A 13,064-nucleotide genomic window follows, 5' to 3' on the forward strand; every position below is an offset into this window, starting at 1 on the left:
TCATAGGCACTACTACAGATCATGTGGAAACGCTCTCACCAATCATGTCTCGACTCCAACCAAGGCTAGATAGATGCTCGTTACGCTCTCCAGGTAAAATGATACTCTCAAATGCAAAATCCGATCGTCATCTCATGGAAATCATGGAACACATACAATACGTAAATAAAGATGATGAGAAGCCAAGATGTACGTACTACTGAATGAAAAGAGCAGAGACAAAGTAAAGTTCCCTGTGCTTGAAACATTCGAATAAAATAAACCTGTTGTAGGATGTAGCTCAGTTTTAGAGGAAACAAGAAAGTGTACACAACATAACAAATACTGTATTAAGAAAGAGAATGGTTTCAAGCTTTGCACTCACAGACCTTGCCTAGGCACCATTAGCCGGAAATTTGTCCCCACTCTCTACACATTCTACATAATTGGTTTAAACATCACAAGGTTCCAAATGCAAAATCTGTTCAGAAGCCAAGACACAAAGTAAAGTTCCCTGTTCTTGGAACATTCAGATAAAATAGACCTGTTATAGGATGTAGCTCAGTTTTAGGGAACACGCAGGATGTTAAGAAAACGTACAGAGCATAACAAATATTAAGAGAATGGTTTCAAACTTTGCACACGCAAACCTTGCCTAGGCACAATTAGCTGAAAAAAAATTCCACATCTTTTACAGATTCTGCATAGTTAGTCTAAACATCACAAAGCACCAGGACACTAGGAACTTCAAAGCACTAGAAACAGGAGACCTGATCAAATTTGGATGAAACAAATAATTAGACAAGCAAGAGTAACTCATCAAAGTACACAACAACCAAATGTCAACATCAGCATTCAAAGGGATCAGCTACAGACAAATCCCGCACATGCTTGATGTCCTCAAGTTTGCGGAGACATTTATCCTTTGTGAAAACAAATTGAGCACCTCTGGAAGCCCTGTTCCCAAGCTGAAGCAACCTATGCTGCCTTTCAATGAACTTTTCACAGCACCAGCCTTGAACCTCAAACTGTAATAACTCTAGCATTTTAGCATTCAGGACAAAGAGCATGGCAAAGTTAACTTCTGACATGATGCCTCGATAATTTGCCAACACTACTTTCTTGAGACGGATGTCAAGGCATCTGATGTGACTCTGGTGTTTACGACACCACAAACTCTTTCTCCCTGACGAACGTATCTGAAAATGGAAAGACAAAAGTTCATGCAAGGAGTAGCTTAAAAGTTAACACTACAAATCACAGTTGAACGGTTACCAGGATATACAACTTCTCCAAGCAGGGAAAGCAACTCATGAGATCAATAACCATATCCACACAGAGAGGAAGAACAGAGATAGATAAAGTCTTGACAGTGTGTACCACCATTGGGAACAGAGTAGGAAATCCCTATGAAGAATGGAACATTGCATCAGGCCATATAAAAATGCAGATAGTATGAATTTTGCCTGCTGACAAATGAGGTTAGACGTGAAGGTGAAAGCTACCTTAAAGCTGAGGCCGTAAGAGTCATCGTAACGATGGCAGCCCATGGTCTCCAGGTTGGGCGCTGATATTATCGATATGTCCAAGCCCGTAGTTATGTTGAGTTGGAGCAACCTTTCAAGACAAGGGGCATCCTCAATAGAGACTTTCACCAATTTACCTCGGTATCCAGCATTTCCAGCACGTACGCCAATGGTTCTAAGGTTTGGGGAGCAGATCCGAATGCAGCCGAAGCCAATGCAGTGGTTAAGAAGCATGGATTCCAGGACGGGGCAACCAGCGATGACTCTCTGCAGAGAACCTTCCGAGATGCTGACCTCTTCAAGTGCGAGCTGCTTGAGCTCGGGGAAATGAAGCGTCTGGACGATGCTGTCGGGGAAGCGGCATTGGCTGAATGTGGCCAGACGGAGGCTGGACGAGAAACGGAAGGCGCCGTCACCGCCGGCAGTACCAGTGGATCACCGGCGCAGCAGAACTCGAGCTCCTGGAGGTTGCTGAGGCCAGCAGACCGGAGCCAGGCATCCACGGTGGCAGGGTGGTGGTAGAGGTGGTGCGCGGAGACGCACAAGCGGCGGCCGGAGCCAGCGTGGGCGGAGAGGATCTGGGAAATGAGGCGTATCAGAACGTCACCTTCGGCGGGGAGGTCGTAGTAGTCGAGATTGAGAGGAGCGGAGCGCCAGAGGTGGCGCCACCGGGAGGCGAGGGTTTGGGTGCGGGCGCCCTCCCTGGTGGGGAGGAGGGAGATGATGTCGCCGAGGACGGCGTCGGGCAGTCCGCTGATGTGGTCGACCCCGTCTTCTGCCCCTCCAGCTCCAGGCGGTGGTTCACCGATGTCGGATTCGGGCGCCTCCATGGCCGCCGCCGCCGGCTCGTGGCTCGAGATTTCCTCCGGTTGGTTGCTTCCGGGCACCTCCGACCTCCTCTTCTTGGGAAGAGGAGCCGCCGCCTCCATCTCCATGGCCGGTGGCGGCGCGGCGCAGGCGCAGCTGCGCAGAGGAGGCTGGCTCACTGGCGCCGCCGCGGTCTCTCGGACATTTTTTCAGAACAGTTCGTGTGGCGAGGGTTTGAAGCTTGTGAGGGAAGGGCTCCAAGTTTTTTTTTTTAACAAGGCAAAAGATTTGCCATTTTCATTAATTAAGAAGAGAGTTTTGATACACACACGCCGTCAAGCGGCAAACACTAGATGTATTATTCTCGCGGCATTACATTACTTAAGTGCTTGGCACCTGCAATGGCCCAAAGCGACATTTCCTCTTTGATGCTTCGCAAGACGACCTCCACCGGTGTCGCCTTGTTTCTGAAAACGTGCGCATTTCTTTCCTTCTAGATTTCCCATCACACAAGAAGTAATGCAGAAGACAAGGCTTTAACTGGATGAGCATTGGAAGTGAGGAGCTCATCCCACCAAGCTTTCACCGTGCCAAACCGGTGCCAGAGAGCCGTGGGGATATGCATACCAAGCCAGGCGAACACCTCATTCCAAATACGGATAGAGAACCTGCATTGGAAAAGGAGGTGAGCCGCCGATTCTTGTACTTGCTTGCACAGAGGGCAACGGTCGCAGTTGGGCCATCCTCTGCGTTGAAGCATGTCCGCGGTTCAAATCCTGTTTTGATTGACAAGCCAGGCGAAGAATTTGCATTTGGGAGGGGCCAAGCCTTCCAAACCGAAACCTGCAAGCTTGAACGAGATAGTCTGGAGAACTGCGCCATATAAGCGGTCTTAGTAGAGTAGATTCCATCATTGGCAAGCTTCCACATAATGGTATCCTTGACGCCCGGCTGGATGACAACACTTGCAAGCTTCTCCCATAGGGCCGTGAATTGCTGGAGGTGCACAAGTGTGAGGCCGCTTTGGGTGTCAATTTGAGTTATCCAGCTCCCATCCCTTAAGGCCGTAGCAACAATGCAACCTTTTTTGCGTGATATCTCAAAAATCTTTGGGGCGATATCTTTTGGCCTGAGCCCCTCCAGCCAGGAAGAGGCCCAAAATTTTGCTTTATTTCCATCACCAGCCGTCACCTTGGTCGCAGTCGCGAAGAGATCATGATCATGTTTCATGCAAGGCGTGCCCAGCCCGCACCACGCCCTTGGCGGGTCGTCCCAGTCTAGCCACAACCACCTCAGCCGGAGAGCAGTTGCGAACTTTCCAAGGTGCAAAATGCCAAGACCTCCATACTCTTTCGGTTTGCACACCAGCTTCCAGTTGACTTTGCATTTTCCACCTGTCACTTTGTCCATTCCAGCCCAAAGATAGGCCCGCCTCAGCTTGCCAATTGTCTTGAGAACCTCCACCGGCAGGTCCAGTGGTGTGATATGATAGATTGCCACTGCGGTAAGGACCGCCTTGACCAAGGTCATGCGACCCGAGATAGCCACATGCTTGCCTTTCCAAGGTACCAATTTGCCAGTTGCCTTGTCTTCCAAAAGTTGGAGATGAATCCTCTTTAGCCTTTTGATTGCGAGAGGGAGACCAAGGTAACGAATAGGGAAGTTGGAGCGACCTGCCGGGAAGGAACGAAGAATATCGCGAGGTCCACACTACCACATCTGATGGGGGCAACAATACACTTTGCGAAATTAGTGGATAGACCGGTGTATTCGCCGAAGGAAGCAAGCATGGTGGCCAGGAATCGGACATCCTCCTTAATAGGGGCACAAAAAACAGCAGCATCGTCGGCATAAAGAGAGGCACGAATCTCCATGTGCCTCCCAGGAAGGGGTTGGAGCATCCCCTGAGCCGTGGCCTTGTTGAGGATATGGTGCAGCGGGTCGATAGCAAGCACGAAGAGTAAAGGTGGATTGCCGAAATCCATTCACCTACCTCAGATGCCGACAGATTGGCCACCGCGCCCGGAATTGCACCTCGTCGCGTGCAGCCGCCGTCCAGCGCACGTCTGCACCTCCTCCCAATCCCGATGCTCCACCTGCGGCGGACGGCAGATGCAGACGTGGTGGCTGTATTGATCGTCGTCGCGGTGCGGAGCCTGTCAATCCAGATGCAAAGATGATTGGTCGTGCTATGAAGACCGAGACAGGCGCGACAATGACAACGACGACAGAGATGGTCACCGCGGGCGTCGCCATGATGGCCGCGACGACGGCGACCGCCGTGGCCACCCTGATGGCCATGACTGCAGAAGGTCCTCTTGGCGCGACCGCATCTTCCGTAGCCGCTCCAGGGCTCCGGAGAGGCGCCGGGAGGATGATCGCCGCGATTCGAGGCGCGACGAACGCCGAGTGTTGGGGATATAGCTATTGAGTTAACCCGCCCAGGAGGGGCCGGGTTATACTCATGGCGACTCACAAGACAAAGCCCATGAAGGAATCAACGATGGTGGTTCATGAGGATGACTTATGAAGAGCCCAAGGCCCAAAGGCAGCTTAAGGCCCGTAGGTGTAAACCGCCATATGTGTGTGACTTGTATTATAAGGCAATTGTAATTAAGTCACCGGGCCGGACACGTTTATGAGCCGGTCGGGACTCTGTAAGCCACCGGGCGTCAACCTGAGTATATAAAGGGACGACCCGGCGGCGAGTTAGGGCGACAGACAACAAATCGAGAACTAGGTCAAGCTTAATCGCTCCCTGGTAATCGAAACCTAAGCAATACCACCTCCAACTGGATTAGGCCTTTACCTTCACTGCAAGGGGCCGAACCAGTATAAACTCCCGTGTCCTCTGTCCCGTTTAACCCCTCTAAGCTAACCTAGTGCGATGGCTCCACGACTAAGTCCTCACACTAGGACATCTGACGTGACAATTCCACGACACCGAGACCACCGCCGTGATGACCGCGCCGATGGCAGGAGGCGCGGGACAGAGGTGGGCGTACCTGATGCTCGCCGCATTGACGAGGCATGGATGCAGCGCCTGCCGGACGGCTCGGTCATTCCGGCCTCTGGTAGGCGCCCCCGCCACCGCTTGGCTGAGCTTGCGGCAAGGGATGACGTGGATGTCAGCATGAAGGATTGCCACTTTGGTGACCGTGGACGTTCGCCTCCCCCGACTCCGCGCACCACGTCCACGGACATCATCGAGATCGAAACCACCTCTTCCTTCTCGTCCTGGCTACGTCGGCGGTGGCTTGTGATACGTCCATTTTGCATCATGCTTTTATATCAATATTTATTGCATTATGGGCTGTTACTACACATTATGTCACAATACTTATGCCTATTCTCTCTTATTTTACAAGGTTTACATGAAGAGGGAGAATGCCGGCAGCTGGAATTCTAGGCTGGAAAATGAGCAAATATTAGAGCCCTATTCTGCACAACTCCAAAAGTCCTAAAACTCCACGGAAGTCAGTTTCAGAATATATAAAAAAATATTGGGCGAAGAAAGCACCAGAGGGGGGCCACCCACCATCCATGAGGGTGGGGGGCGCGCCCTACCCCCCTGGGCGCGCCCCTGCCTCGTGGGCCCCCTGGCAGGCCTCCGGTGCCCATCTTCTGCTATATGAAGTCTTCTGCCCGGGAAAAAATCATAAGCAAGCTTTCGGGACGAAGCACCGCCGCCACGAGGCGGAACCTGGCGAAACCAATCAAGGGCTCCGGTGGAGCTGTTCTGCTGGGGAAACATCCCTCCGGGAGGGGGAAATCATCACCATCGATCCTCTCATCGGGAGGGGGTCAATCTCCATCAACATCTTCACCAGCACCATCTCCTCTCAAACCCTAGTTCATCTCTTGTATCCAATCTTTGTCCCAAAACCTCAGATTGGTACCTGTGGGTTGCTAGTAGTGTTGATTACTCCTTGTAGTTGATGCTAGTTGGTTTATTTGGTGGAAGATCATATGTTCAGATCCTTTATGCATATTAATACCCTTTGATTATGAACATGAATATGATTTGTGAGTAGTTACGTTTGTTCCTGAGGACATGGGAGAAGTCTTGCTATAAGTAATGATGTGAATTTGGTATTCGTTCGATATTTTGATGAGATGTATGTTGTCTTTCCTCTAGTGGTGTTATGTGAACGTCGACTACATGACACTTCACCATTGTTTGGGCCTAGAGGAAGGCATTGGGAAGTAATAAGTAGATGATGGGTTGCTAGAGTGACAGAAGCTTAAACCCTAGTTTATGCGTTGCTTCGTAAGGGGCTGATTTGGGTCCATATGTTTCATGCTATGGTTAGGTTTACCTTAATACTTCTTTTGTAGTTGCGGATGCTTGCAATAGGGGTTAATCATAAGTGGGATGCTTGTCCAAGGAAGGGCAGTACCCAAGCACCGGTCCACCCACATATCAAATTATCAAAGTAACGAGCGCGAATCATATGAGCGTGATGAAAACTAGCTCGACGATAGTTCCCATGTGTCCTCGAGAGTGTTTTCCTTTATATAAGAGTTTGTCCAGGCTTGTCCTTTGCTACAAAAAGGATTGGGTCACCTTTCTGCACCTTATTTACTTTTATTACTTATTACCCGTTACAAATTACCTTATCACAAAACTATCTGTTACCGATAATTTCAGTGCTTGCACAGAATACCTTACTCAAAACCGCTTGTCATTTCCTTCTACTCCTCGTTGGGTTCGACACTCTTACTTATCGAAAGGACTACGATAGATCCCCTATACTTGTGGGTCATCAAGACTCTTTTCTGGTGCCGTTGCCGGGGAGTGAAGCGCCTTTGGTAGGTGGAATTTGGTAAGGAAAAATTTATATAGTGTGCTAAAATTTACTGTCACTTGTTACTATGGAACATAATCCTTTGAGGGGCTTGTTCGGGGTATCTTCACCCCGACCAGTAGAGCAAAGAGTTGCTCCTCAACCTAATGAACCTACTGAAAATGTTTACTTTGAAATTCCTTCGGGTATGATAGAGAAACTGCTAGCTAATCCTTTTACAGGAGGTGGAAAATTGCATCCCGATTTGCACCTAATCTATGTGGATGAAGTTTGTGGATTATTTAAGCTTGCAGGTATGCTCGAGGATGTTATCAATAAGAAGGTCTTCCCTTTATCTTTGAAGGGAAATGCATTGACATGGTTTAGGCTATGTGATGATATTGGATCATGGAACTACAACCGATTGAAATTGGAATTTCATCAGAAGTTTTATCTTATGCATCTGGTTCATCGTGATCGTAATTATATATATAATTTTTGGCCTCGCGAAGGAGAAAGCATTTCTCAAGCTTGGGGGAGGCTTAAGTCAATGTTATATTCATGCCCCAATCATGAGCTCTCAAGAGAAATTATTATTCAAATTTTTTATGCTCGGCTTTCTCTCAATAATCGCTCCATGCTCGATATTTCTTGTACTGGTTCTTTTATGATGAAGACTATTGAATTAAAATGGGATTTATTGGAAAGAATTAAACGCAACTCTGAAGATTGGGAACTCGGCGAAGGTAAGGAGTCAGGTATAACACCTAAGTTTGATTGTGTTAAATCTTTTATGGATACCGATGTTTTCCGTGAATTTAGCACTAAATATGGACTTGACTCTGAGATAGTAATTTCTTTCTATGAATCATTTGCTACTCATGTTGATCTCCCTAAGAAGAAGTGGTTTAAATATCATCCTCCCATTGAAGTAGTTGAACCTATTAAAGTTGAAGAAAAGACTATCACTTATAATATTGATCCTATTGTTCCTACTGCTTATATTGAGAAACCACATTTCCCTGTTAGAATAAAGGATCATGCTAAAGCTTCAACTGTGGTCAACAAAAGTAATATAAGAACACCCAAACCCTCTGAGCAAATTAAAGTTGAACCTAGTTAAAGATCTCTTGGTTGATAATATTGATGGGCATGTTATTTACTTATGTGATGAAGCTGCTAGGATTGCTAGACCCGATACTAAAAATAAACATAGACCTATTGTAGGCATGCCTGTTATTTCTGTTAAAATAGGAGATCATTGCTATCATGGTTTATGTGATATGGGTGCTAGTGTGAGTGCAATACCTCATTCTTTATATGAAGAAATTATGCATGATATTGCACCTACTGAGTTAGAAGGTATTGATGTTACAATTAGGCTTGCCAATAGAGATACTATCTCACCGGTTGGGATTGTTAGAGATGTTGAGGTCTTGTGTGGGAAAATTAAATATCCTACTGATTTTCTTATTCTTGCTTCCCCACAAGATAACTTCTGTCCCATTATATTTGGTAGACCCTTCTTGAATACTGTTAATGCTAAGATAGACTACAAAAAGGATGTTGTTACTGTTGGATTAGGGGATATGTCTCATGATTTTAATTTTGCTAAATTTCATAGACAACCCCATGATAAAGAATTGCCTAGTAAAGATGGAATTATTGGTCTTGCTTCTATTGCCGTGCCTCCTAATGATCCTTTAGAATAATATTTTTTAGACCATGAAAATGATATGTTTATGAATGAAAGAAGGGAAATAGATGAAGTATTCTTTAAACAGGGACCTATTTTGAAACACAACTTGCCTGTTGAAATCCTAGGGGATCCTCCTCCACCCAAGGGTGATCCCGTGTTTGAACTTAAACCATTACCTGATACTCTTAAATATGCTTATCTTGATGAAAAGAAGCTATATCCTGTTATTATTAGTGCTAACCTTTCAGAGCAGGAAGAAGAGAAATTGTTGAAAACTCTGAAGAAGCACCATGCTGCCATTGGATATACTCTGGATGATCTTAAGGGCATTAGTCCCACTCTATGCCCGCACAAAATAAAATTGGAGAAAGACGCTAAACCGGTTGTTGATCACCAACAACGGTTAAATCCTAAGATGAAAGAAGTGGTAAGAAAAGAAATACTAAAGCTTCTGGAGGCAGGTATAATTTATCATGTTGCTGATAGTCAGTGGGTAAGTCCTGTCCATTGTGTCCCTAAGAAGGGAGGTATTACTGTTGTTCCTAATGATAAAGATGAATTGATCCCACAAAGAATTGTTACCGGTTATAGAATGGTAATTGATTTCCATAAACTAAATAAAGCTACTAAAAAGGATCATTACCCTTTACCTTTTATTGATCAAATGCTAGAAAGATTATCCAAACATATACATTTTTGCTTTCTAGACGGTTATTCTGGTTTCTCTCAAATACCTGTGTCAAAAGAGGATCAAGAAAAGACCACTTTCACTTGCCCTTTCGGTACCTTTGCTTATAGACGTATGCCTTTTGGTGTATGTAATGCACCTGCTACCTTTCAAAGATGTATGACCGCTATATTCTCTGACTTTTGTGAAAAGATTGTTGAGGTTTTCATGGATGATTTCTCCATTTATGGAACTTCTTTTGATGATTGCTTAAGCAACCTTAACCGAGTTTTGCAGAGATGTGAAGAAACTAATCTTGTCTTGAATTGGGAGAAGTGCCACTTTATGGTTAATGAAGGTATTGTCTTGGGGCATAAAATTTCTGAAAGAGGTATTGAAGTTGATAAAGCTAAAGTTGATGCTATTGAAAAGATGCCGTGTCCTAAGGACATTAAAGGTATAAGAAGTTTCCTTGGTCATGCCGGTTTTTATAGGAGGTTCATTAAAGACTTCTCAAAAAATTCTAGGCCTCTGACTAATCTCTTACAAAAAGATGTTCCTTTTGTCTTTGATGATGATTGTGTAGAAGCATTTGAAATACTTAAGAAAGCCTTGATTTCTGCATCTATTGTTCAGCCACCTGATTGGAATTTAGCCTTTAAAATTATGTGTGATGTTAGTGATTATGCTGTAGGTGTTGTTTTAGGACAAAGAGTTGATAAGAAATTAAATGTTATCTAATATGCTAGTAAAACTCTAGACAGTGCCCAGAGAAATTATGCTACTACTGAAAAAGAATTTTTAGCGGTTGTATTTGCTTGTGATAAGTTCAGACCATATATTGTTGATTCTAAAGTAACTGTTCACACTGATCATGCTATTATTAAATATCTTATGGAAAAGAAAGATGCTAAACCTAGACTTATTAGATGGGTTCTCTTGCTACAAGAATTTGATTTGCATATTATTGATAGAAAGGGAGCTGAGAACCCCGTTGCAGACAACTTGTCTAGGTTAGATAATGTTCTTGATGACCCACTACCTATTGATGATAGTTTTCCTGATGAACAATTAGCTGTCATAAATGCTTCTCGTACTGCTCCATGGTATGCTGATTATGCTAATTACATTGTTGCTAAATTTATACCACCTAGTTTCACATACCAGCAAAAGAAAAAGTTTTTCTATGATTTAAGACATTACTTCTGGGATGACCCACACCTTTATATAGAAGTAGATGGTGTTATTAGACGTTGTGTACCTGAGCATGAACAGGAATAGATCCTACGCAAGTGCCACTCTGAGGCTTATGGAGGACACCATGCTGGAGATAGAACTGCGGATAAGGTATTGCAATCCGGTTTTTATTGGCCTACTCTTTTTAAAGATGCCCGTAAGTTTGTCTTGTCTTGTGATGAATGTCAAATAATTGGTAATATTAGTAGACGTCAAGAAATGCCTATGAACTATTCACTTGTTATTGAACCATTTGATGTTTGGGGCTTTGATTATATGGGACCGTTTCCTTCCTCTAATGGGTATACACATATTTTAGTTGCTGTTGATTACGTTACTAAGTGGGTAGAAGCTATTCCAACTAGTAGTGTTGATCATAACACCTCTATTAAGATGCTTAAAGAAGTTATTTTTCTGAGGTTTGGAGTCCCTAGATATTTAATGACTGATGGTGGTTCACATTTTATTCATGGTGCCTTTCGTAAAATGCTTGCTAAGTATGATGTTAATCATAGAATTGCATCTCCATACCACCCACAGTCTAGTGGTCAAGTAGAATTGAGTAATAGAGAGATTAAATTAATTTTGCAAAAGACTGTTAATAGATCTAGAAAGAATTGGTCCAAAAAACTTGATGATGCATTATGGGCCTATAGAACTGCATATAAAATTCCTAGGGGTATGTCTCCGTATAAAATGGTTTATGGAAAAGCATGTCACTTACTGTCGGTGTCAAAACCGGCGGATCTCGGGTAGGGGGTCCCGAACTGTGCGTCTAAGGTCGATGGTAACAGGAGACGGGGGACACAATGTTTACCCAGGTTCGGGCCCTCTCTATGGAGGTAATACCCTACTTCCCGCTTGATTGATCTTGATGAATATGAGTATTACAAGAGTTGATCTACCACGAGATCGTAATGGCTAAAACCCTAAAAGTCTAGCCTGTATGACTGTATCTGTTTCCAGACTAAGCCCTCCGGTTTATATAGACACCAGAGGGGACTAGGGTTGTACAAAGTCGGTTACAGAGAAAGGAATCTTCATATGTGGTTGCCAAGCTTGCCTTCCATGCCAGGGAGAGTCCTATCCGGACACGGGAGAGAGTCTTTGGTCTTGTATCTTCACAGCCCATGAGTCTGGCCCATGTCCACCAGGCCAGACTCCCGAGGACCCCTTAGTCCAGGACTCCCTCAGTAGCCCCTGAACCAGGCTTCAATGACGAGGTGTCCGGCGCGCAGATTGTCTTCGGCATTGCAAGGCGGGTTCCCCTTCCCGAATACTCCAAGATAGTCTTCGAACAAATGTGACCGAATCTGCAACACGAACATCACAAGAGAATATAATATTTCACGAGTCCAATCTGTCAACGTCTTTTCATAACGTGACATCACGCTCGCCCGGTCATTATTTTGAACCGTTTCTATCCCGCCGTTCCATGTTTTGAGGCGAGGTTTTTATTGGCACGTCTTGTCGAAGCAGAGATCGTGTTCCCTTATCGCGGGATTTTTATTAATACGAGCGTGGGTAACCCAACCGTTCCATTGGAAAGATTCCCTAGGAATAGGCAGGTTTTCAGGCTTAGGAGGGGGCGTTCGATACCCGTTGCCTTTATAAAGGAGCCAAGGGCCATCTTTATTTACGCCAAACCTCTCTTCAGCCTTCCCACCCTCGAGTTCTAGCATCCAAGGTTCGACTCCATTGCTTCAAGCTTCCAGCCATGTCCGGGCTCAGCTCTCAGGGCTGATGGGTGGCTTCCTCTGTTACAGAGGAGGATGTTGTGAAGCTTCGGGCGGCCAGATATCTGACCACGGAGATCCCCCACAGGCTTCCTGCTCAAGGACAGGTTGTTTCGACTCCCATATCCGGCGAGAGGGTCGTGTTCATCTCTCACTTCCTCCGAGGGCTAGGGTTTTCTCTTGACCCCTTCGTCCGGGGGCTCATGTTTTATTACGGACTAGATTTCCACGATCTAGCCCCAGATTCTTTCCTCCATGTCTCGGCGTTCATCATCACGTGTGTGGCTTTCCTCCGAATTCCCCCACACTTCGGCTTATGGCTCAAGACCTTTAGCGTGAGGCCAAAGGTGGTCGACGGGAAACAAGCGGAGTGCGGCAGCGCTGCAGTGAGCAAGCTTACCAATATTCCCTGGCCAAAAGGCTCTTTCACCGAAGCGTCCAACCAATGACAGCGGGAGTGGTTCTACGTCACCGAACCCCGCGGTACCAAGTGGGCGGCTATACCCGCGTTCCGTTCTGGCCCTCCGTTACAGCTTGCATCATGGATCAATAAGGGGTTGGACTAGGGATCAGTTGACGAAGTGCAGACTCTACAGAGCCGCATCCGAACCCTCCTTGAGAAGGACA

At 45.7% G+C, this 13,064-nt stretch overlaps 1 pseudogene; it reads right to left on the minus strand.

Annotated features, from left to right (window-relative positions):
* Positions 1-614: 614 nt before the first annotated feature.
* LOC109764706 (F-box/LRR-repeat protein At3g03360-like) lies at positions 615-2,538 on the minus strand (annotated as a pseudogene).
* Between the last annotated feature and the right edge of the window lie 10,526 nt (positions 2,539-13,064).

The sequence above is a fragment of the Aegilops tauschii genome, chromosome 7 (assembly GCF_002575655.3).
Source record: "Aegilops tauschii subsp. strangulata cultivar AL8/78 chromosome 7, Aet v6.0, whole genome shotgun sequence".
NCBI classification, from domain to species: Eukaryota; Viridiplantae; Streptophyta; class Magnoliopsida; order Poales; family Poaceae; genus Aegilops; species Aegilops tauschii.